This window comes from Triturus cristatus, chromosome 5_2 (genome assembly GCF_964204655.1).
Source record: "Triturus cristatus chromosome 5_2, aTriCri1.1, whole genome shotgun sequence".
In the NCBI taxonomy this organism is placed as follows: Eukaryota; Metazoa; Chordata; class Amphibia; order Caudata; family Salamandridae; genus Triturus; species Triturus cristatus.
In genome coordinates this window covers 741,951,724-741,975,682 of record NC_140588.1, presented here as the reverse complement: position 1 = coordinate 741,975,682, position 23,959 = coordinate 741,951,724, and the positions used below count along the sequence as shown (strand labels likewise).

The window sequence follows — 23,959 nt, the reverse complement described above, 5'->3', positions numbered from 1 at the left end:
AGCCCATATCAGATTGATCTAACAAGTTAAAGAAATAGAGATCGTGAGGGCGTTTGTTACATATTTTCTGGTAGTCCAATTGCTGTTCCCGTAGTTGTTTCTTCAGCGGGGTAAATAGTCTACGTGCCTCCTGCACACGAACCGTGAAGTCCGGATACAATGAATTTGCAGACCCTCATATTGTAGCGATTGCTTCTCTCTTGCTGCTTTCAGTGCTGCATGCCTATCCTGTAGTTTAGTGATGATCGGCCTTGGCACCGTTTCCGGGGGGGGGGGTCGCGGACCCAGTGACCGGTGCACATGTTCAGCGATAAGTATTGCGGAAAAAATGTCTCGACCGAACAAGGTGACCAGCGACTTCTCGACAAAAAGTTCCATATTGTCCACATTGGTGGTCTCTGGAAGGCCCGTAATTCGAATGTTACTTCTTCTGGAGTGGGCTTCAAGGTCTTCTGCCTTATCCTGTAGGGTGAGCAACAGTTTCCCCATCTGTTGATGTTCGGAGTTGAGTTCCATCTGGGCTTCCTGCACCTCCATGACTCTTCGTTCCGTCGTTTCCTGTCGTTCCGCTTGCTTATCCATACGTTCTGTTAGGCGATCTATGCGCAGGGCCAGGGAGTCTATCTTGTTGTCAATATTGGACAGACTCTTTTGCAAGCTCTTTTGCATTGAAGCCAATAAAGTATGGATACCACCCTCAGTGTCAGCCAGGTCATCTTCGGGCATTTTCAGGCCCTCATTAGAGTCCTGCTCTCGGTTTCTGGACTTCCGCTGCTCAAATTGAAGCTTAGGTTGAGACTTGTCCTCCTTTCCCATATTTGCCCGGGAAGATGTTTGTCTGCTCTCCAGGGTCACCGCTGCGTGTAGATTCAAGACCCTGCCCCCCTCACCTATATCCGTTGCTTATTCGAGGCGCACTGCTCAGTAGTGGGAAGAGGAGCTCTTTCTGACCAGGCAGCCACACTATGCGTGATCGCTTCTGCAGGCAAAAACGACATCAACTCTTCGGGGCTGCCAAGCGCTTCACCCGGCCGACTCGTCAGTGCTCGGCGCATCACTTGGGTGGAGTAAGTGTCGCTATGAGGCCCAAGACCCCTGGCGACAGCACAACAACGAAATGGGGGCACCAGCCAAGTCAGCATGTATTCTAGGCATCAGCACCATAAGCAACACACCCGCCAAACTCTTTCGCCGCTGAGCGCTCAGGCCTACTTACCCCCGTGTAGCTTGCATTGTCGTTATGCAAGGTGGATGTCGTGGATCTCAAAATGGTCCCGGCTGGCTCCTTGTAGCACCACTCCGGGATCAGACACCCCCCCCTGGTCATGGACAGTGTGATGCACCAGGATTCATGGGGGGAAACCCGCAGGAGGAAGGGTGTGGCCCCACTCATAGTCCGACGCAGCCTACGATGGCAGCCCCGTCCCAGGACCCGCCGCAAGAGCCGGCGCCACCAGGCCACAGCTCGCTCCGCCGTGTTCTCCACAGTAAAGGCCACCGTTACAAGCCAGATGTATATTTGTGCGGCCGTGTCTCCTGCACGTGTCGTCTCCACACACAGCGCCACCAGGCTCTTCACATCTCCCGCTGGTCCCAGTGCGCCGCTTCCAAGGCCAGCAATCTCTAACGAGGGTCACACGCATGGGCATTCTCGGTCAACGTCACGTTTCTGATGCAGCCCCGGCGATGAGGGCCGGGCCTTCACAGCAATCGGCAGCTTCGCCGATCCAGGCACAAAACAGCTCAAAATGTCAGCGCCTGACTCCGACTTCAGTGGCAGCTCTAGGTTAGGCAATTAGTTTGTAAATATAGGCGGATAGTGATGAATATTGACGATGGCTCAGCGGAGCCCGAGAACTATGCGGCCCTCTTGGTCCCAGGCAAGCTCCGACCCCCGTAGACAAAGGATTTCAGCCCCAGGTAGAGAGAACTGGCATAGTCAAGCCTAGACATGATGGATGCCTGGATGGTAACTTGGCGGACTATGGGATCAAAAAAGCCCAACAGCGGTTTGAGCCCACGAAGGACCCCAAAGCAGGTCCCAGCAACTTTTTTAATTTGGACCTGGAAGCTGAGGGCCTAGTCCACCCATACACCAAGGTTTTTCACCACCTGTTTGGGGGCAGGTGCGCAGCCCAAAGTTGCCGGCCACCACTTCTCACTCCACTACTCAGGATCTCTCCCTACTAGCAAAATCTCAGATTTGCTAGCGTTGAGCTGGAGGCAGTTGGCAGTCATCCACCCTGCGACGGCATCAAGATTGCCCCTGAACTTAAGAGCATCCAGCGTGCAGTCATCAGAGAGTACAACAACCAACTGATTATCATCAGCATATGATACCACCAAAAGTCCTCTGCTCCTAGCCACTTCTGCTAAAGGTTGGACATACAAGTTAAATAACGGAGGGCTCCATGCCGAGCCATGTGGAACCCCTTGTTTAATAGCGTGTATCCGGGGGGGAAGCCGCCACCTGAAAGGTTCTCTCAGAGAAAAAAGAGGCAAACCACCCCAGGGCCAGGCCCTCGATGCTATCCTCCTCCAACCATTGCAGCAAGATCTGGCGTGACACCGTGTCGAACGCGTTGCTGAGATCTAATAGTATCAACGCTGAGGAGTGTTCAGCATCCAAAGCCTCCCTCATGTGTTTGGTCACAGTAAGGAGAGCAGTCTCAGTGCTGTGACCCGGGCGAAAACCATTCTGAGAGGAGGTGAGCAAGATGTTGTTTTCCAAGTGTCCTGAGTTAATGTAGGACTCGGTGATCTTGGCCACCCATGGCAGGAGAGAGATGAGATGAAAGTTCTCCGGTTTGGCGGAGTCCAATGTGGATTGTTTTCACAGAGGGACCACCATGGCTAGTTTCCAAGCCCTGGGGACAGCCGCCTTGGACAGAGACAGCTGGCAGAGGGGGGTAAGGAGTGGAGACAAAGATTTAAGAAATTGTTCAGGCTTAAGAGGATCTGCCGGAGACCCTGATTCTACCCTACTACATAGCGTATGCAACTCACCGTGGGAGATCGAAGGAAGGACAGTGAGTGTAGAGGTAGAGAGAGGTCTATGGACAGGGCCAGCTCGGATCAAAGCCGGAGGAAGGTCATATAGATGTTATTCACCTTCTTAATAAAGAAGTCGGCCCGATCCTCTCATTGTTGGTCGGACGAAATCGAAGGCGCTGTGGGAGACCCTGCTGCCTTGAGATCTTTAAGTATTGATAAAATACTTTTAGTGGTATTGCTGCTATTACTGATTTCATCAGCAAAGTAGGCCACCCTTGCCTTCTGGATGGTCCTGTGATAGTTCTTAATAGCTGCCTGATACTGCCCCTTCAGGGCCGGGTCATAATCCCGTCTCCATGCCTGTTCCAACCTTTTGCATGCTTTCCGGATTGTGGCCAGTATACTGTTATACCAAGGGCTGGATTTACTATTGCGGCATTTAGACCACTTCGCAGGGATGAGTTCATCAAGAGGCCACCAAATCTAATCATTATTGTTTATTTTACAACTAATCAATGTAAAATGAACACACCTGTGTTGAAATAGTATTTTTATTTTTTGAGGTAGTTGTGGGTGTTATGTTTGCGGTGCATGTGGGTGTACATTCAATAGTGTGTGTATGCTGTATGTGCGCTATGCTATATGTGCATTTGCCACTGGATTCAAGCTACCCTGGCTGATGACCGATGTTACCCCGAAACTTGTCCCAGGATGCTTGTTTCCGGTCTAGTGAAGACCTGCTTTGGCAGTTTGGGCTGGACTGATCCCATGAGGAACAGGGTCAATACTGATTTGCATATGACTGGGTCTGAAATGGAATGGCAAAGTGAGCTAAAGATTGATGATGGATTCAACCCAGATCAAATAGAGACTGGGGGTGAGTGTCTGAAAAGTTTCAGCGCTCCATCCATCATCTCCTTGTGTATGATATGTACAAAAAGGGGCATGACAAAATACCTACATATATTTTTAAACCACACACAACCTATATGTGTAATAACATATTATAAAAGTGGTACTTGACCATCTTCACTCGACCAGGGACTCACTCCGCCACAGGAAACTCCTGCTAGGACAACGCCAGCACAATGGGAAAATCTGAATTGGCTTTGCGCAAACTCGCTGACTTGACAGCAATGGAGTACTGTTAGCCAGCAATGGAGTCGCTACGTTGATGGAGGTGAGCCGCTTATGCGATGGTAAACAGTCTGTCAACGTGGGCAGCAGTTCAGCCAGCAAACATCTAAATACAGCAGACGGGAATCCATCAGCTCAACAGAGTACTTGTAACAGCCACCACGGAGGGACGACGGAAGTCCCGCCAAGATCTAAATCAGGCCCTTCATTCTTTTTACCTAAAGATTCAATATATTTTGATGTAGGATCTGTGATCCACAGCTGTTGACTGCCTGATTATGTGTTTGTTTCTCGCTTTCCGCAATCTTTTGCGCTCTCGCTTTGTAGGGGTTTCCATTGCATGGGGTCTTTCTGTATGGGCATTAAAGGGATTTCTTTGGGAGGACTGCACTGTGCCATAAACTCAGACCTCACCACTTTGTCTCAATTTTAGGGGTTTCGATTTCCAGGGTTACTTTGTCTGTCCAATTGTTATAACCAGCAGTGAGTCTGGGCTCTGGTGCTGTGTGCATTTCCGCTATGCACAAAGTCTTGGTGGACCCATGTTGAGTGCATGTTCCCTGATACTGAGCTTTGAATGTCCTTTGAAACAATTGAGGTCATCAAGGCCATTGGGGGCATGTTTTGTCTCTCCATCTTGACGTTTTGACAGTCTGCAAAAGGGGTTGCTGTGGAACATGGAAAAGAGGAAACATTTTGGACTGGTTTAATAGGTCCTTGCATGGGCTTACTTCCGTCACTACAACTGCGCACTAAGGATATTGTTATTTGCCTTGTTTGGATCTTTAGATCTAGCTCTGGAAGCTCCGAAGATTCATATGCAGAAGGAGACCCTTGGGCTTGCACAATGAGGTTGTTGAGCATGTTCAGGTTGTCGTCTATCCCTGATAAAGACACCACCAAGGTGCTTGAAAGATCTACTTGAACTTCAATTTTTCACAGTGAAATTTGAGTGATTGAATGATGGAATGAAGCGTGGTCAGCAATGCAGACCAACAATCGTTGCTCACGCTGCTGGTGGATTTACGAAAAGTATTGGGGTTGTGAAATGATGTGGGGGCCATCTGTGGGTTCTTTACACTCTATGCGCATCACAGCTGCTTAACTGCCAATCTAGTGCAGGGCCCCCTTTCTGCCAATTTCCCACAGTGTTCCGGGTATCACAGTTTTGATGTTTTTGGGCTCTCATGCCAAAAGAATCTGCTGAATGGAAAGTTTGCTCATGGGTGTGCTTTGCTGTCCTGATGGCTTTATTCCTTCTTGTTGTGTGACCCAATCAGCCTGAGGTCTTACTGGTGTGTTCTGCGCATTTCCCACACACCCTATTTGTATGTCTTCGCTCATTTCTATATCTGAAGTAAATTCTCCATAGGTGGAACATGGAGAACGTGGCAAGCCATTTGATACAGCTGGCAATCTCTTTATGTTGTATGTCTTGCTTATGTTGTTCCGTGTTGTCATATATGTTTTCATCCTGGCTAAATGTACTAGTGATGAGCTCTTTGAGCTTAAACTTGATCTGTGATAAAACGTCACGGCTAAAGGAACCCCCACACTGGCTACAGGGAATCCTTATGACCCTGATATTTCTGTGCACAGTGTTTCAACAAGCTTGATAGATTTAACAATAAATATAGGACACACCTCCATGGTGGTGCACTGAACTCCATACAAAGTGTATTTTCGAGGGAAGATACCTGCTTAAGACATTCTTAATGCATTCCCATGACAGATAACAATTAAAAAAATACTTTATCTAAACTTACTAGGTCTCTTTAGAAAACAGTATCAAGCGCTGCATGGGCATTTTAAATTTCCTGGTCTAGAAGCTCTTAAGCTTCCAAGTTTCACCGTCACCTGCTGTTATGCTACGTTATGTGCATTTGTAAAGTGCACTGTCACCCATGAGGATACCATGGTACTGAGCAGGTGTGTGCTCCTAGGCTGGACTGTGGTATGTTGGTTAATTAGAAGGCCAGGTCTTCAGCCTGTTGCGCACTTCAAGAGAGGAGGAGGCTCTGATGTTATGTGGGAAGCCTTCCACGCAGTAGAAGCGCTGTAACAGAACACACGTCCTCCTGATCTGGGTCTTTCTATGGGTAGGATGTGTGCAAGTGAGAGTCCTGCAGAACAGAGGTGTCTGGGTGGTTGATGGAAGGAGATGTGACTTTTCAAGTAGGTGGGGCCTAAGTTGTGTAGTGCCTTGAACGTGTGTACGAAGAGTTTGAAATGATCACATTTGCTCCTGCTAGACCAATGGGTTTCATAAAGAACAGAATTGTGCAAGATCAAGAACATAACTGCGAGGGTTACTCTTATTTCCTCTTCAACCTCTGGTTATTGATTGAACACTGTTTTCAACCCTGAAAACTGCAGTTCCATTTCTTCCTGATAATATAGGTGCTCCATGATCTTTGGCGAGGCTGCCTAATGTAGAATAAAAAAGGGATCATGAAAAGTTATACAACTGCTTCCTTGCGCGGGTAGTGGAAGCTGTCAATGTGATGGAATTTAAAGCAAGAGAGGGTCGCACTAGCTAATTTTTTTCAAGAAGGCTTCTTTCTGACCTGTTACATTCCAGGACATTGACTATGTTTCAACCCATTGCAGGGTGATGACATTCCAATGCAAGCCTTTGGTACACGTATCATATGTATGACACCCTCAGAGAAAAAACATGCTTTTTCTTTTAGAAAGTAGGCAAATTTGCTTTGCCCGAAAAAAACTCTTTTGAAAAAGAATTCAGGTCAAGAGCCTTGCACAAGGAGTTGTTCAGAATTTGGCGTCAGCAGAAGATCCAATATTTGGCAGATATTTTGCATGCCCCAAACAACAAATTAAACCCCTCACTCCTTTAGATCAGGTTTCCTCTTTCTTTACAAGGGTATGGGTCTGGGCGTCACGGGTTTGTGTAACTGATGATTGATGACTAGCAATCACCAGAACAAATCATGGCACAGGTGAAGCAACTGCAGGGAGCCCATCGAATTACCGAGACTCTCCGGTTCATTGACCATGTTATCTTTACAAACACAAAGGACATCTCATGCTTACAATAAACGCGTGACTGCGCATAGCGCATCCAGAAACGTGCGTTAATTAGAGAAAGAGGAAACGAGACTTCGTCTGCTGCTTGCCTAGACAACGGATTTTAGAGGCCTGCTTGCAACTTGCTTAGAAGGGTCTAATCATGGCAGGAACTGGAAGCATATGGACAAGTCGACGGAAAGGAACACGCTGTTTTCATTGGCACTGGCATCAAGCGGTTCGTGGCAAAATTTGACAAAGGAAGCTTCACAAGGACTCACTTGGTCCAAAACACCATTATTTCCTTTCCTATTTTTATGTTAGAGTGAAGTGAGGAGAGTGACTTAATGTTGTTTCCGAAACTAAACTCTGAACCGGAAAAAAACCAATGAGACTTGAAGCACTTAGTTCTAATATCGAAAGAAAGCAGGACATTTTTATAGGTTACCTCTAAAACAAGCATTGGCAAAGTCAGTAGGTCTTGCTATTTCACGCATACCCACAATCTTTGAAAACAATTACCAGCAGAGTGTCTGTGCACGCATTATATAATGTCTTTGTATTGCATCCCAGTTGATTGGTAGGAGAGGACCTCTTGCTTGCTGTAACAATACACTCAAGCTGCAACTTACAGAAGGGCAAAACATCCCTGGAATGCTTAGTGATCTAGTAAATTGAAGACAGGACGATCATTTTTTATACAGTCTGCTTACGTTGTTGCACAGATGTATTGAGTTGGACAAGGCTGCTGCAGTGCTTAATTTGTAAAATATTAAGTCCAGGTGCTCAAATTTTTGTAGGAGGCCACACCCACTTTCCCTGGTTCCATCCACTTCCTTCAGTGGCTTCACCCACTTATTCAATTGGCTCCACCCACATCTTCAACTGGCACTGAAAGCTAGATGTAATACTCAATCTGAATTTCTACCTTGGCAACATGATGGTTGAATTGACACACATGTTGATTTTCCAGCTCCTTGGAGAAGCTATCTTAATAAAATCAAGGCAACACCGCAAAAGAGACTGGATGTAATGACTTTTTGAACCAAACATAATGAACCTTTCTGGCCATGAACGTCCGACTCTATGGTTATGCTGAAATGACTATCTACTTCTGTTGTATTTTGTGTCTCCCCAGGCTTGATTTTCAGATAGCCCTCTAAACTGCCCCGGCCCCGGACCAGTCTAGTAGCAAAAGATAGTACCACACCTTACACACTTCTCAATTCTTTTGCTCTGAGAATTTTGCGCATTCACCATTGATATGTGTACATTTTGTTGCCAACGGATATATGACATGATAGAGTTCAGAGGGTCAAGCCCAATATGAAGGCATCTGGCACATGAAGAATATATTGGACACTGCTAGATGCACAATATGCACCTCTCTGGCACATGCACGACCTGTAACTGATTTATGCACGTCATTCAATCCTGTAATATGCCCACTATAGACATCTAAAACCTCTGATTATATGCGTATATCAGGTCTCCAAAATGTGCATATAAAATAGGCTCATGTACAATGCAATGTCAAAAATATGTCTAGAGTACACAATGCAGACCCTTAATATGCACAGTATGTAATGCTGTGGTATCTAAAAATGGCACTTAGGCATTACAGCGCAAATAATGGAGTTCTGTTAACATACTGCACGAGTCAGAAATGCCCATCTATGCAGGCTTCAGTTTGGACCACTCACACTGTATTCACACAGGCCCCGTGCTCACACTGGACTCACACAGGCACAGTGCTCACCCTGCAGTCTTGAAGGCGCACCACTCTGCCTGCAGTCATACAGGCACATAGCTCAGCCTGCAGTCATACAGTCACAATGCTCACCCTTCACTCACAAAGGGACAGTCCTCCCCTGCATTCATGAATGCACATGCCTCACCCTGCACTCATACAGGCTCACCGCTCAGCCTGCAGTCAAAAGCTGCACCGCACCCCCTGCACTCTTACAGGCACAGTGCTCTCCCTGCACTCACACAAGCACACCGCTCAGCCCGCACTTATACAGGCACAGTGCTCACCCATAACTCATACAGGTACACCCCTCACCCTGCACACATACACGTACACCACTCACCCTGCACACATACACACACAATACTCACCCTGCACTCATACAGGCACAGTGATCACCCTGCACTCACACAGGCACAGTGATCACCCTGCACTCATACAGCTCACCATGCACTCATACAGGCACACTGCTTACCCTGCACTCATACAGGCACAGTGCTCACCCTGCACCTATACAGGCACAGTGCTCACCCTGCACTCATAAAGGCACACCGCTCAGCCTGCAGTCATACTCGCACATCACTCACCCTGCACTCATATAGGCACAAGAGTCACTCTTACAGGCACAGTGCTCACCCTGCAATCATACAACATGCCAGTCCCCCTGCACTCATACAGGCATGCCACTCACCCTGCACTCATACAGACACACCACTCACCCTGCACTCATACAGGCACACCACTCACCCTGCACTTATACAGGCACACCGCTCACCCTGAAATCATACAGGCCCAGTGCTCACCTGGCATTCAAAGAGGCACACCGCTCACCCTACACTCATACAGGCACACCACTTAGCCTGCATACAGGCACACCACTTAGCCTGCAGTCATACAAGCACATCACTACCTTGAACTCACACAGGCACACAAGTCAACCTGCACTCATACAGGAACACCACTCACCCTGCACTAATACAGGCACACAAGTCAACCTGCACTCATACAGGAACACCACTCACCCTGCACTAATACAGGTACACGAGTCAACCTGCAGTCATACAGGCACATCACTCACCCTGCACTAATACAGGTACACGAGTCAACCTTCAGTCATACAGGCACATCACTCACACTGCACTCATACAGGCACACAAGTCAACCAGCAGTTATACAGGCGCATCACTCGCCCTAAACTCATACAGGCACGAGTCAACCTGCACTCATACAGGCACACTGCTCACATACTATACTATAGAATGACAGGCCATACCATACAACACTATAGAATGACAGGCCATTGCATACCACACCACAATGCAACACACAACTAAAAAAAATTAACAAAGCCAATATATCCCGCATACGCAAGACCTATTGGCATCAGTTCCTCTCAGTTAGCAGAGCTTTGACTAATCGAAGCTAAAAGACTTGTGACCATCTATGCAAGGAGGCTGCTGTGAGAGAACTAATGGTGCTCACATTCTCTGTCACATTTCATTTTCTTTCCAATTCCTTTGTGGAAGAAGATTTTAAAATAAAATAAATGTATGAAGTGACCGGTCAGGATCCTTTTTGAGGCTACATTGTTTTCGTTGCCACACCTTGACCATCCCAATTTATGGCTTCAAGGAGTAATGTTTTTTCTATTCCAACACTGGTTAAACTGTTGTTACATTGTCCAGAGCGCGCAGCTTTTCGAGCTCTGCCTTTATTTATGTTTGACAATTTTGACAATGTGACCGCTGCCGGAAATCGGACAAATTTTGCACTTTGCAAAATTGTTCTCTTCGGTAGACAACGTTTTTGGTGGGAAATAACCTTATGTTACAGATATTTTCTCCTACAGTTTTTAATGTAAGCAGTTTATTTCTCCACAACTTGGTTCCGTTTTCTGGCACTTTTGTGGCTCTGGCGTGAGCACACATTAGCAGCCCCTGCCCCTAAATGACAACCCTGCTCACCCCCACATAACTAATGTTCGTAAACAAAGCTCTTGGTTGTCTCAGGTTCCCCTCCCTCTCCTCAGGCCCCCAGTCAGTGCAGTTCTGTTCACCCCCTCAACTCACGATCAGCTTCCACCGCCTCCAGGTCCTTCCGCCTCCGTAGCACCTCACTCAGCACTAGGGTCGTCATGTAGTGCCCCCTGCGGGCCTCGGACATCGGCCACAGCACCTGTGCCTTCAGTTCCGGTAGAGTTTCAGCTTCTTTGGGAAGAGGACTGGCTGGTCCTGGGGAACGGGGCCAGGGCCCCTCAGCATGGCTTTGCAGCTCACAGTCCGTGCCTCAAAGTGGAGGCCACGCCCAAAACTGAAAGTGAAAGTAGCCCGGGAGTGTCAGGTGGGAGCTGCCCCCCCCCCACCCCAGCTGCCATGGCAGCCCCAGAAAAAGGAGCAGAGCTCGGGCAGCCAAAGCCTGATGAGGGCCTTAGAGTCCTGCAGAACATAGCCCAGCACGGGCCTCGGAAGGGCCCAGAACCGGGGGTCCACGAGAGTTCCAGTCGTGCCACCATCCTGATGGCACAACACTGCCTTGGACCTTGAGGGTGAGTACACTCTAGGCCAAGCTCACATATGCGCAGCTTCATACACTTTCACAGTGCTAAACAACAAGTTTCAGGTTACGTGCTGCCTGAAACTAAGCACCACGGAGCCTTTCATAAAGCAACTGTGTTTTTCTTTTATTTACTATTAGTGAGGCAGCCACCCCGTGCCGGTGCTTAGCACTGGAAAGCACCAGCACAAATTAAGCACTGGGCTGCTGCCTCCTTGGTGGTGGAGTTTTTCTAATAAAAAACGTTATGCTGCTCTGGCGCATAAACTTGTGTACAAAAAGGCTGACTAATGACAGGAAGGAACGTGGTCTACGGAGCTGCAATATAATGATGTATGGTGAACAGAACCTAAAAGTGGAAGCTGATGAATTTATAGCTATGGTAATGCCAAAGGAATGTTGATTGGTAATGTGAAGCATTACAAGTAAATAGCGTGGGAATCGTGGGTATCTGTGTGGAAAGAAACGTGGAGTAACTTTGGTGAAGTTTCAAAGGTCAAAAAATCACTTGCACTGCCAAGCCAGACCAACAAATTCATGTATGTCAATTACTGCCCTTCTACCTTCTGTGCTGCAGTGCTGCCAGAGAAAAACAACAGAAATTATCTAGTTATCTAAGACACTTCAATAGCATTCCAATGTCATGTGTGTGCCCCTGAAAGTTCAATCTTAGGCACCTGGATATCACAGCTGCATGAAGGCAAGTGCTCATTTTTTGTGAAAGCACACAACTTCTTCCCAATCAAAACATGTACTAGTGACTCCCAAAATGTGGGCGGAGCCAAAAAAACATCTATTGATGCACACATAGTTGTCTGGCGATAGCTGGTCTGTCAAGACAGACCATAAACATAGCAAGCATGTATAATTAGATTTCTCATCCATTGATTTGTCATTTTTAACAATAAATTAGAGAGCGATTATCATTACCCAGCACAACAACAATCTTTTTGGGCATTTTAGAACCCAAATTGTAACCCAAAACACATGCTCAAATATTGAAATATTTTCTTTAATTCACAATCAAATATAGAAAATGTTTTCACATTTTCAATTTTTGTCTTTATTTGTATATACATTATCAACTATAATTATTTAGTTTTAATATTATTTCATTTTGTAAAGCAGTCACAAATCCCCTGAGTAAGTCTTATAGATCCCCAGGGGTCCTCGGATCATATGTTAAGAACCACTGATAAACAGTATTAAACAGCAAAGAATATAATTTCAAGTTGGGGTTGCTGAGGTAAAATAAGTTGTACATGGAATATGAGTAACACAATTAAGGCGAGGGTGTGCTGCTATTTGCTGCACATCAATATTGTTTGTCATAGCATAAAGCAAGGGGGGAATAGAAGCATAGAGGGATAGGTGAAGCTAAGAACAATAAATCACAAATACAATAATGCAGATCGAGTCAAATCCTTTCAGAACGAGTCAGATTTCACATGGCAACTTTTGCAATGAGGAGCCAAATAGTTTTATATAATAAAACAAAGCACCATAGGTACAAATGTTTTAAAGAAAATAATTAACCCCAAAGCCTCTGTGTGATAATCCCCGTTATTGGCTCACATATGCTGCAGGAGCATTTGCCGCACTCATAACAGATCTGAAATGTCAGAAAAACGTGCAGTACTTCAAGCTAAAACTGAATTGTTGAGTGTGGAAATGGTCTTTTCCCTTTATTGGTAAAGTTCTTTTTAACATTCTTTTGTCTATGGGGTATCTGATATCATAGCTTTACTTATACAAAAAAGATTTGTTCTGGGCTCACAAATCTTTGGAATTCAGCATTCAGTGACATTTTGTGTAGAGCAGAAGTCAGGTTCAATTAGATGTTTGTTGCTCTTCAGAGAAAGCAAATTAGGTGATGCCATTTTAAGTCCTGGACTAGCATTTATAAAAAACGGAGTTTCATTTCTCGTTGTGGTAGCCAGTCATAATACAATGGCATTATTACGAGCATAAAAACAGACTGGGCACAGAAAATGTGACTGAAGTAAGAAGGAACTTTGGGCCATCTGTACAAATTTTAAGAATAACGATTATCTAATTGCGATTTCCTGCAAATCACAATTATGGAAATTGCAACTCCTAACATTGACTTTCATTTAGCGATATCTAGTGGGTCGCAAATTGACTTACCTCCTGAATAATAAGGAGGTACCTCGCAGTTTGTGACCCATTAGGAATTGCAGCCATCACAGGAATAGCAGCCTGTTGAAGTCCGCAGACTACAATGTCTGTGACTACTTTTTAACAAAGCATTCATTGTAAATGCAACCCACTTTCCTTAACCCCTTCAGCGCGGCGCGGATTTCCGCGCCACGCTGAAGATTCCGTGCGCGGGCGGGGCCATGACGGAACGGTTCCGTCATAAGCACAGCCCAACTGACGTGCATGACGGAACCGTTCCGTCAAGCGCGTCGAAGGGGTTAAGGGAAAAAGGGTTGCATTTAAAACGAAAAAATTAAATGCTTCATTTTCAGATTTGAAGAGTAAGCAGTGGTACAGGGGTCCACTGCCTGCTCTCAAAAAATGTTTGTATCAACATTCAGAAAGGGAAAGGGGTCCCTTGGGGACCCCTTCCCATTTGTGAATCTTTACCACCTCCTAAGAGGTATCGGTAAAATATAAATGTTTTGCAACAGTAATTTGGTCGCAAAACATTCATACATACCACTGCGAATCAATGTTAGGAAGTGACGATCTAAATATGCCCCTTCCAAATTCCGATTTGCCAACCCAATTTGCCATTTGGTAGGAGGTTACCAAATCGCAGTTTGGCATTTGTAACCACAAAGAAAGTTTTTTTAAAATGCGCAAACGTCCTGAATCTGCGAATCAGGCCATTTGCGACCTAAAAATAGGCTTTGTGCATAAGTCCCTTTATTCTGTTGAAATGACACAAGTAATGCAATATTAAATGTTGTGTGATTAAGATAATGCCTCTTTATGTGTATTGCATTTAAGAGGCATCAGTAACAAATAGATTCTGATAAAATATATATGATGGTTGAATAGCTGCGCTATGGCATCACATACTTTGTGGACTTTTTAAAAGAAAATATTTATTATAGTTGCCTGAGGATTAAGAGTTTGTTGAGCCATTTTCTGGGTATACAAATTAGGTCCAACTGCACACACACACGCACACACCCCCAAAGTACCCGAGATGACTGAGATATCTTATTTATCGGTCAACAAACTGAATACAAAGGTCAAGACAACTATTTTCAAGACTGCTAACATTGGAAAAAAATGGTTTTCAATAAAGTCAACTTGAGTAAATTAGAAAAAGTGTCAGAATGGGACTTCCTCTGCAGCCTAATTGTGTTATTAAGTGAGTTGTACCAGGCTTGAGCATAGATGGGGGGTTGGGGTAAGAATGGGAACCGGCATTAGCATGGACTTTACAAATGAAATGAATGACTTTGAGGAAAATACCAGCTGAGAAAACAAAACCTTTCACATGTTACGTTTGTCTAATGGAAAAAAAGTATGAACTCGGTGGAGCTAGGGATACCTTTCATTGGACCCACACAGGTAAATACACACCTTTTTACAAATATATGAATATGTTTTCAGGATGTCCCTGGACTCCTTCCAGATTTCTTTTCGCTATGTCTTTAGGATAGCATAGCTCCTAAATATCGACTCCAAAATATCTTTTGACCTTAATACTGAGGTGAAAATATTGTGACTGCAAATATTAACAAAATATCGAGGAACTGAATACTGTGGGTAAGTATGTTGTTTTTATGAGAATAATATTGAAGTTTAACATATTGATTACCAAAATATTTTGATAGTTAATTTCGCATTTGTATGGTATTTAGTTTGTATGTTTGTTAAACTTATATTTTAAATAATAATGTAAACATTTTTATAAATACATTTTTGTATCTATTTTTCATTTCAGGTTCTTGGATTTATTGGGCTATTTGGTGGGTAGTGTTTTATAAAAAAAATATGTTCTGTTTTGTATGTTTACTGATGTTTAAAATATTCTGAATACTTAATACCTGTTAGACCTGTCATCCTGGTGTGGTCTTCCCTCAAACATTTTGCCTTCACTACTCCTGTTTTCTGAAATTCGTTCTTTTTGTTTGCATAACTCTATTAGATTTCAGGTTACATATAAGAAAAACAATAGTAGAAGTAACCTTGCTGCAGTGATCCCATACCCACATTTTCCAGTAGGAGAGTTAACAAAAGAGTGTCACAGAAAGCTAGTCCTCTGATGGCAGGGATTCCGAATAAGCCAACCAATCTCCCATACCTTTCAGTGTTGCTCTGTGCATCCCACTAGATTTATACACAAATCTCTCTGTGACAGCAGCATAGTCAAGCCTCTGGGTCCATTTAAGAAATGGGGGAGTGTCGGGTAACATCACTTTTGACAATGATCAGGTCCAGCCCAACCAGACGTGTGGTATGGCAACTACCTTCTCATGCACCCAACAGGCCTAATAGAACCAGCTTTAGGTCTGGCGGCACTGTCTTGCTGACAATCTGGAAAAAGGTGTTGCGGATTTGCTTCCAGTATGCATGGATAATCAAGCATCCCAGACCATGTGGGAAAAGGTATCCTCTGGGTGCCGGCAGAGCCAGTACAGCGGTGGTAGGTCATCCCTCATCCTGTGCAGCCATGACGGACAGAAGTATACATGGTGTAAGTATTTCAGCTGGCTGAGGCGAAGCTTTGCAGAAATTGCCAATGTCCTACTTGCCATTTTGTACTCCACCCTGTCATCCTCATCGAAGGGGCCCACATCGCCCACCCATCTCTACCTCAGTTTGGTCATGGGTTCTGGGATGTTGCTGACCAGTGAGCAATATAAACAAGAGATACCATTCCTTACTAGTCATGAACCCAGCAGGTTTACCAATAGGGGATTATCTTAGGGAAGGGGCTTAGAGGAGCCATGGGAAGCCTCGAGGGTATGCTGTAGCTGTAGAATGCGGTAGAATTGTGTCATTGCGCATGGTGTGTCTATGAGGTGTTGAAATGTGCACATTCAGACATCCCCAACCATGGAGATGCCTATGTAGTCCCACGCCTGGAAGCCCTCCAAGGCGGCTGTGTGGCTAAGCCAGAACCTGACCCAAAGCTGCATCACAGCTGTCAGCACCCTGTGCCAACAAATCCATTGTAGTGCCTGGTGTCAACCAAGCAGGGTTGACCAGGTAGCGTGTGGGTGAGCTGTGGAAGCATCAGCACCATAGAGGAGACTGAGCATGCCATATTGGTCTAATTCACTGATTTTCAATGCTATGGATTGGTTGTCTCAGCCCAAAAAATAACCACTCTTTAATTGGAAGGAGGTTGCTGGCCCATTAAGACAGCTAAAGATCTGCTCTAAAATGTACTAAAACAGCAGCAGCTAAAACTCAGAATGACCTACATCTCCTTAAACATGGAAAATATAATATCTGCAATAAATAAAACTAACTTTTCTCTTCCAACAGAAAAAAACACCTGTTTCAAGAACAAGCTTGCCGGAGAAAAAGTTTCCAAAAAGACAAAACTTCACTAAACAAGAGATAAGTAAGTTTAAAAAAAATTGAAAATATCTATTTAACTTTATTTTATTAAACTGCATTGATTTAATAACTATATTTCTTTATTCATGTTATTACAGTAAATAAAAACATAGGGAGTGATTGCGATGCCGGCTGCCCCGACATCCAAGGCCTTGTCGGCGTTGGTCGGACCGTCACAGTCCAGTCAGAAGCGCTCAGTTTGACTGCTGAATTACGATGCATGCTGAATGTAGTCTGACCAACAGGGAAGATGGCCGACTCCGACAGTCTTTCTCCGGCCACTGCGATGGCAGTCCATGAAAAGCAGCAGCCACAGAGCTGTACAGGGTGTTCCAACCGCCATCTGGATTACGATGTGACTGTCTGACGAGCCATCCGTGGCGATCCGACTGACTGCCTTGATTGGTCGCAAACGAAGGATTTGGAGTGCATACTCACCCAAATCAGTTTTTCCTCAACATTTCCTGGCGTGAATCCTTTCCCCCAGGTCCCCACTACAGCGCGGCAGCAGAACCCCAAAGACTATGACCCTTTGGGTGCTGGAATGCAGGTAAGTCCATAGGCGGTATGTATCCCTATTGACTGGACTGTGGACAGATCGCCACACTCCAGCAATGGGGTACATGCAGAACAAGGCATATCCCCACATATGTCATGCATGTGTGTAGAACTGTACATGTTTTCTGTGGATTTGTACCCACTTGCAGCGGCATATTCAGGGATGTGTACTGCCATAGTTGCGGTCGCAGGAGTTGCATCGTAATACAGTGTGCGGTCGGATTTGGACCGCAGCCACTGTGGTTGGATCTTAATGAGCCCACAGGGACTTTTTAAGACCCTGGCAGTCCGGGAACCGCAGTTGCTTATTGACAGCCCAAACGCCTATATACCTGGTGGTCCGACTGCCAGATTACGATGCAGGTCATGAGACCACCTCGACTGCCTCAGAACCATCACCATCGCCAAGATCTGAGCTCCCATGGCAGTGGCATTGGGGACATCAGCGGTCAATGTTGGTGGTGCCGGCATGGGTACCGCCGTGGGAATTATGACCTGCCTTTCCTTCGGTCTTTTCATGGTGGGGACACTGCCATAAAATGGTCAGCAGAAAGGTAGGTAAAGGGCCACAAAATACCCCGGGTGAATAAGCCAAAGAGGACTGTGGCCCATGTTGTGCCCACCTATGCCAGCACGGTTGGTGTGCGCACTGTTTGCCATGCACAACAAGGTGCATGGAAACAGTGCACCCGACTTGCAGGAGGCACAGCAGTGTGGCCAGCATTGGCTTCAGACCCTCTCCTAGAGCCAAAGCATGCCACCACCATGGCTGCGATCGACACTTTGCCAGCCCAGCAGTGATCTCGTAATGCAGTGTTCCCAACATCACAGAAGGGGAAACTTTTACTGTGCTATATGGGATACATGTACAGTCTAGAAAATGCTTCTTATAAACATATTAATTGAAAATGTAGCAAAGATTATTCTAATACATGTTATGGGAGGGCAACTACCAAAGAAACTGTAGTAATAGGTGCAAGAATGCATAACCACCCTCCCAATGTAACAGAAATAGAAGTCAGGGAAGTGTTCGGAAATATATGAGAAGCAAGCACTAGTTCCCAGGAACAAATACTTAAAGCTATACTACCCCACATACCAGAATATATAACAGGCCAGTAACCATCAATTCCCACCTTAAAATGCCTTATAACAAGAACTAAAAGGGCCACCAGCGACACTCCACCTCCTCCTAAAACATTCCGAGATATAGACATCCCAACCAAATACCCACAGAGAAGAGCAATTCCTATTATTTTATGATAAAAGCGATGACAAACGTATACTTATATTTGCTACTCCTACAAACTTACTAAAACTAGCCCAATGTGAAACTTGGATGTTGAATGGCACATTTAAAATGTGTCCTAAACCATTCCATTAACTTTACACCATACATGGTGAATTTTCAAAAACGAATATACCTTTTGTTTATGCATTACTCCCAAACAAAGCAGTACCTATATGGAACTGCTAAACCACATCAAGCAACAGACAAACAACTATTATCCCCAAAATGTATTATTGACTTTGAGCAAGCTATGATCCAATCTATACTAAAAATATACCCTCACACAGCCAATGTTACTATCATTTAATTCAAAGTATATTGCATCACCTACAGAAACCTGCACGAAGGGCCTGATTAGGATGTTGGGTGTACCGCCACCGGCAGGCCATCGGTGGTGGTATGCCCAACAGACAGCCCTTTAATCCGACTGTCATATTTGAATGCATGTGTTTGGACCGACAGTCATCGGGGGAAAGACCACCACCTCCGCCAGGATCTACTGATCATGATGGGGCGGCAGTCAGAATCAAATTCCCAATGACGGTGGTGCTTAGGCAGGCACCGCCATAGGGATTACAAATTACCTTTCCAACAGCCTTTTCATGGAGGTCCGACTGCCATGAAAAGGCTGTCAGAAATGGACTTTGGGACACCAAAGATGAACCCCGTCTCTCATAAGCCACTGCTAAGTGACCCTGGGGGCACATGTAGTGCCCCCACAAATATCTATACATGGTATACAAGGCACCATATGGTGTCTGACACACGGTGCGTGGATGTGCACAAACTGCTCTTCTATACAGCCTCTTTCTAGCACCACAGCACAAGTCGCAGTGTAAAAGAGCACCTTTCCAACTGCCAGCCGGGCAGTTGCATCATAATTGGGAGGTCAGACCGCCTGTTATTGCAATAAGGCCGTAAGTGCGGAATACCCCATCAACAACCAATTTGCCTTCGAAATAAAAACAAACATTTGCAATGCAATAGGTCTTGCATTTGTGAGAGTTAGAGCTATTGGTGTTGTAAATGGAAATGTCTTTTACTCATGTGTTTTTGTTCAACTGCCCAACCCCTTTGTTCAACTGATGAGCCGCCACTTACTTTCACTTTCTCTCGCAGAGCAACAAGGATGGAAATTGATGGGCAGAAAAGCGAAGGAGTCTGGGAGAGAGTCTGGGGAGGGGGTGGAACTAACGCAGCAGGAAGTTAAAAACATGGAGGTGTGTGAGCCGTGCCGTGCAAAACAAAAGAAAGGCACAGCCGCCAAACTTAGCTCAGCATGCCATGCTGCAACAGTTATAAAAAAGAGTTCTCTGAAATACCACAAGACTGGAAGCAAACTGTACTTAGGTGGTGCTCCTGTATGAGGAAACAGAAGGAACATGTCGCTGCATGAGCAATTTAGGAAGCAGCTAAAAAGAGCAACACTGAATTCAACCGATGGGAGGACAGCAGGAGGGAGCTAAGTCCTTTTTGAGTACAGCAGGTCTTGCAGACAATGCATGCACACTGACTAGGCTTGACCTAAAACAGATGGAGTTAGTCCAGATGAACAGAACCTGCACACAACATTTCTGACTGTAGGCTCCTACCTTTCCAACTGATTAAGAGAGATGCCAGAATGTCAGAATTCAAATTACTGTACACAGCAACCATGAACACATGATTTCTAAGCATTGCAAATCCATGTCCCAAGCCAAACATTCTTTAAATATGTAAGTATGTAATTCTCAGGAGGCCCTTGCCATTTATAAAAAACAATGCTTACACATTTTGTAAAACTTCTAAAATATTGCCCACTTGTTATTGAAAACCACCCGAGGTGTGGAGGATCCAGCTAACTATGACTTTGCTGCAGAGGCATCATTCCCCACCAAAATTCTGAAAAATAGTGTGACCACACAGCCACATCTTCAAATATGTGTCTTTCATAAGGCCCTAGTTCAATGATTTATTGGCAGAAAGAAATACCAAGAGCAATTCCATGAACATCTATCCCTACACTTCACAGTGATCTGTGTTCATTGAAAGGCTTTCCACCCCTTATCTACAGTCCTATTCAAAATGTACTTACTACTTCTGCTCATCCTTCTACCATGTATGATACGCAACTCTATTTCCAGTTCACAGGATATATCACTGAAGATGGCAGGGAGCTAGACAGAAGAATGAGCATTATGCAGAGTGAGACAAAAGAAAGCTAGCTTATTCTAAACAGATGAAATATTGAATGTATTGTGATGTATGCCCAACATATGGTGCAGAAGCTAAGCTTAAATTATTATAAATTCTCCAGCAATATTGTCAAGATTCCCTCTATCAAGTTTCTAAACGCTTTGGGGCATTTAGTCATCTCCCTCCTGTCATTTGAGAAAATCAGGCAAATGTATAAACTAGGCTTTGCAGCCACTACTTTCTGCTGATGTGGGCGATACGGTAATTCTTTGCCGCACAGGATCCTGCTACTATATCCCAATCCTTTGTTTGTTTGATGATAGGCAGCCAACTTTTTAGATCAGCAGATTTCAGAAGATTCAAATCTTCAAGGAAAGAGTTGTCATGAAGTAGACAAAATTGATTTTAGCTTCCTCATTTTCCGTTGTTTGCTCTGGCTCCCAAATAAGGAGAGGATAGAGTTTCAAAGTCCAATGTCACTGAAATCTGTACACCTGCCACATTCCTTAGACATCTACCATGCCCTGCATAGCCCTGAGATCAGCAACCGGTAACTAGTTGTGTTGAAAGGTGAAGACAACAATATTGGGGAAGTGAGGCAGGATATCCATCTGGCAGCCAGTATATGTAATAAGCCACCTTGAGAAAAACTTGAAAGAGAATAAAAAACTCACTTATTCTCTTTCATGGCAGAGAGATTTACCCATTGCTCACCTGTCAAAGGACGTTTGCTTCATGAAACCTTTCGGTTTGCATGCCGCACAAGTGAGTTTGGAGTTGTGCTTGAATTACATCTTCTTTTGGAACAGATGTAGGCAATTCAGGTGACTGTAAAATCCTTTTAATCACTAATGTCAGCTTGCACAGGGTACATCGGTAATTTCAAAACTTAAGTAATTGCCAAATGAGTGGTCAATAAGAGATAATTAAAGCATATTTTTTTTAAACCAGTAAAATAATATTATATTAATGAAAAAGTTATTCTACATTTTGCATTACTCACTGATATAAATTTTGTAATTAATACTCATTTTTTAAATACATTTCTATTAATTAATACATAAAACAACCTAACAAACTATACATAATTTAAAAAATAATTCACATAGTTTAAAAAACACAACATGATAAAGATATCAACATAACATAATTATAAATATATAACATTTCCCACCCACAGCAAATTAATTAAAAAAAAATAACTTACAATTTTGTTGCTGCATATTTCTCTCCAAATACACATATTTCCACAAAAATAAGTAGTTTAAAAGATATTAAAAAGCCCACCAAAAATGCCAAAATGTAGTTTAAAAAAAAGAAACTCTCAAAGCAATCCACAGTCTGTAGGTTACATTAAAAACCTAGAAAGTTGTTTTAAAAAAAAGAACCGCTCCAGGAAACCAAAAAAACATGGAGCAAATTTCCATTAGAAACTTCCAGGAAAATAAAACCTGCAAAAAGTAGATAAAACACCCTCCCGCAAAAACATACATTCTCAAATATTTACATGCATATTATTACTTTACAGAAAACTAGTTAGCAATACATACAATACAAATAACTTACATTAACAACACTTCCTTCAATACAAAATAAAACTAAGCAACACGAAATAGCATCCAAATAAACAATAAAACACACAATAAACTCACCAATAACACCACACATCTGATATACACAACTATCATACCTTCCCCCTACCTTACAAACACCTTAAAAATTGGTAAAAATGTACTCACCTTTACCGTTGAACAGCAGCACCCACTTTCTTCCATGAATGACCCAAAATAACACCAAATAGACTACTAAATATAGTTAGCGGTAGAAAAAAAATGCCCACCTAATGAAACTAAAAAAAAAGACTGACTCCCCATAGGAATCAAAGGGTAAATTAGCTGAAATATTATTAAAAAAATTAAATGTTTAAAATGGCAAAAAATATAATACATGTACAACAATGTTGCAAAAATGTATAGAGAAATTGTTAAATATATTTAATAATATTAAAGCATATATGAAATTATTTTATATATTAAAAATAGTAATGTTAAATAACAATATGAAAATATATATCAGATGTAATTGTCAAAAATATATAAAAATGTATAATGTTTAAAAAACATATGAAAATGTATATTGCTGAAAATGTATTCAGAAATATGTGTTCCATACTTGTTTAACAACTATTAAAAAAAGTGTTATATATTAAATAATTTTAAAACATATAAAATTATTTAATCAATATTTCAAATATTTATGCTACAAAACAGTATGAAAACATATGTATAATATGTTTGTGAAACATATTTGAAATTGTGTAATGTTTAAAAAAATATAGAAATATATATTACTGAAAATGTATTAAAAAACATTTGTTCTGTATTTGTTTAACAACTATTAAAAAATATGTTAGATAGTAAATAAAAAATGGACACATTTTCTTTCTGATAAATATATATCAAAAATATGAAAAAGTTACAATAAGTGTTTATTTCTTCAAAATGCAAAATAATAAAACATTAAGGGCTTTTTTATGAGTTTGACGGTGTCCTGTTATTCCCAGGACGAATGCCAAGCTTGTGGTCAACCCGCCCTACAGATTACAAGTTGAATCCGGTCGGAGGACAGTGCTGCGGCAATGTCACTGCAGCGGCTATGTTAGGATAATAAGACAGCCAACCAGCATACCGCTGCTGTGACAGCACATTTTTGCACAGTGTGGCATGCACCATTTTGTGGATGCCACACGGTGCACAAACATAGGTGCTATTTAAGGGGGCACAGCATGTGCCTCCCCCCACGCACCCCCATGGGGCCATGTTAGGGCCCCCCACCAGCATTTCCGCCACCCTTTGGGCTGTGTAAATGCAGGTCGTAATAGGCTCGCCAGTGCCGGGATCAGCACCGCCAGCATATACAGCCCC

The 23,959-nt window shown here is 43.7% G+C and overlaps 1 protein-coding gene across 2 annotated transcripts in view; it reads right to left on the bottom strand.

The window, feature by feature from the left end:
• CYSLTR1 (cysteinyl leukotriene receptor 1) overlaps positions 1-23,959 on the bottom strand; it is a 513,637-nt gene that overhangs the window by 224,937 nt on the left and 264,741 nt on the right. The window contains exon 1 of one of the 2 annotated variants that reach the window (XM_085607847.1): positions 10,978-11,008. The exons of the other annotated variant lie outside the window; for it this stretch is intronic. The gene's annotated coding sequence lies outside the window, so the exon portion shown is untranslated. Of the gene's footprint in view, positions 1-10,977; positions 11,009-23,959 lie in introns of those variants that run through there. 2 annotated transcript variants of the gene reach the window in all.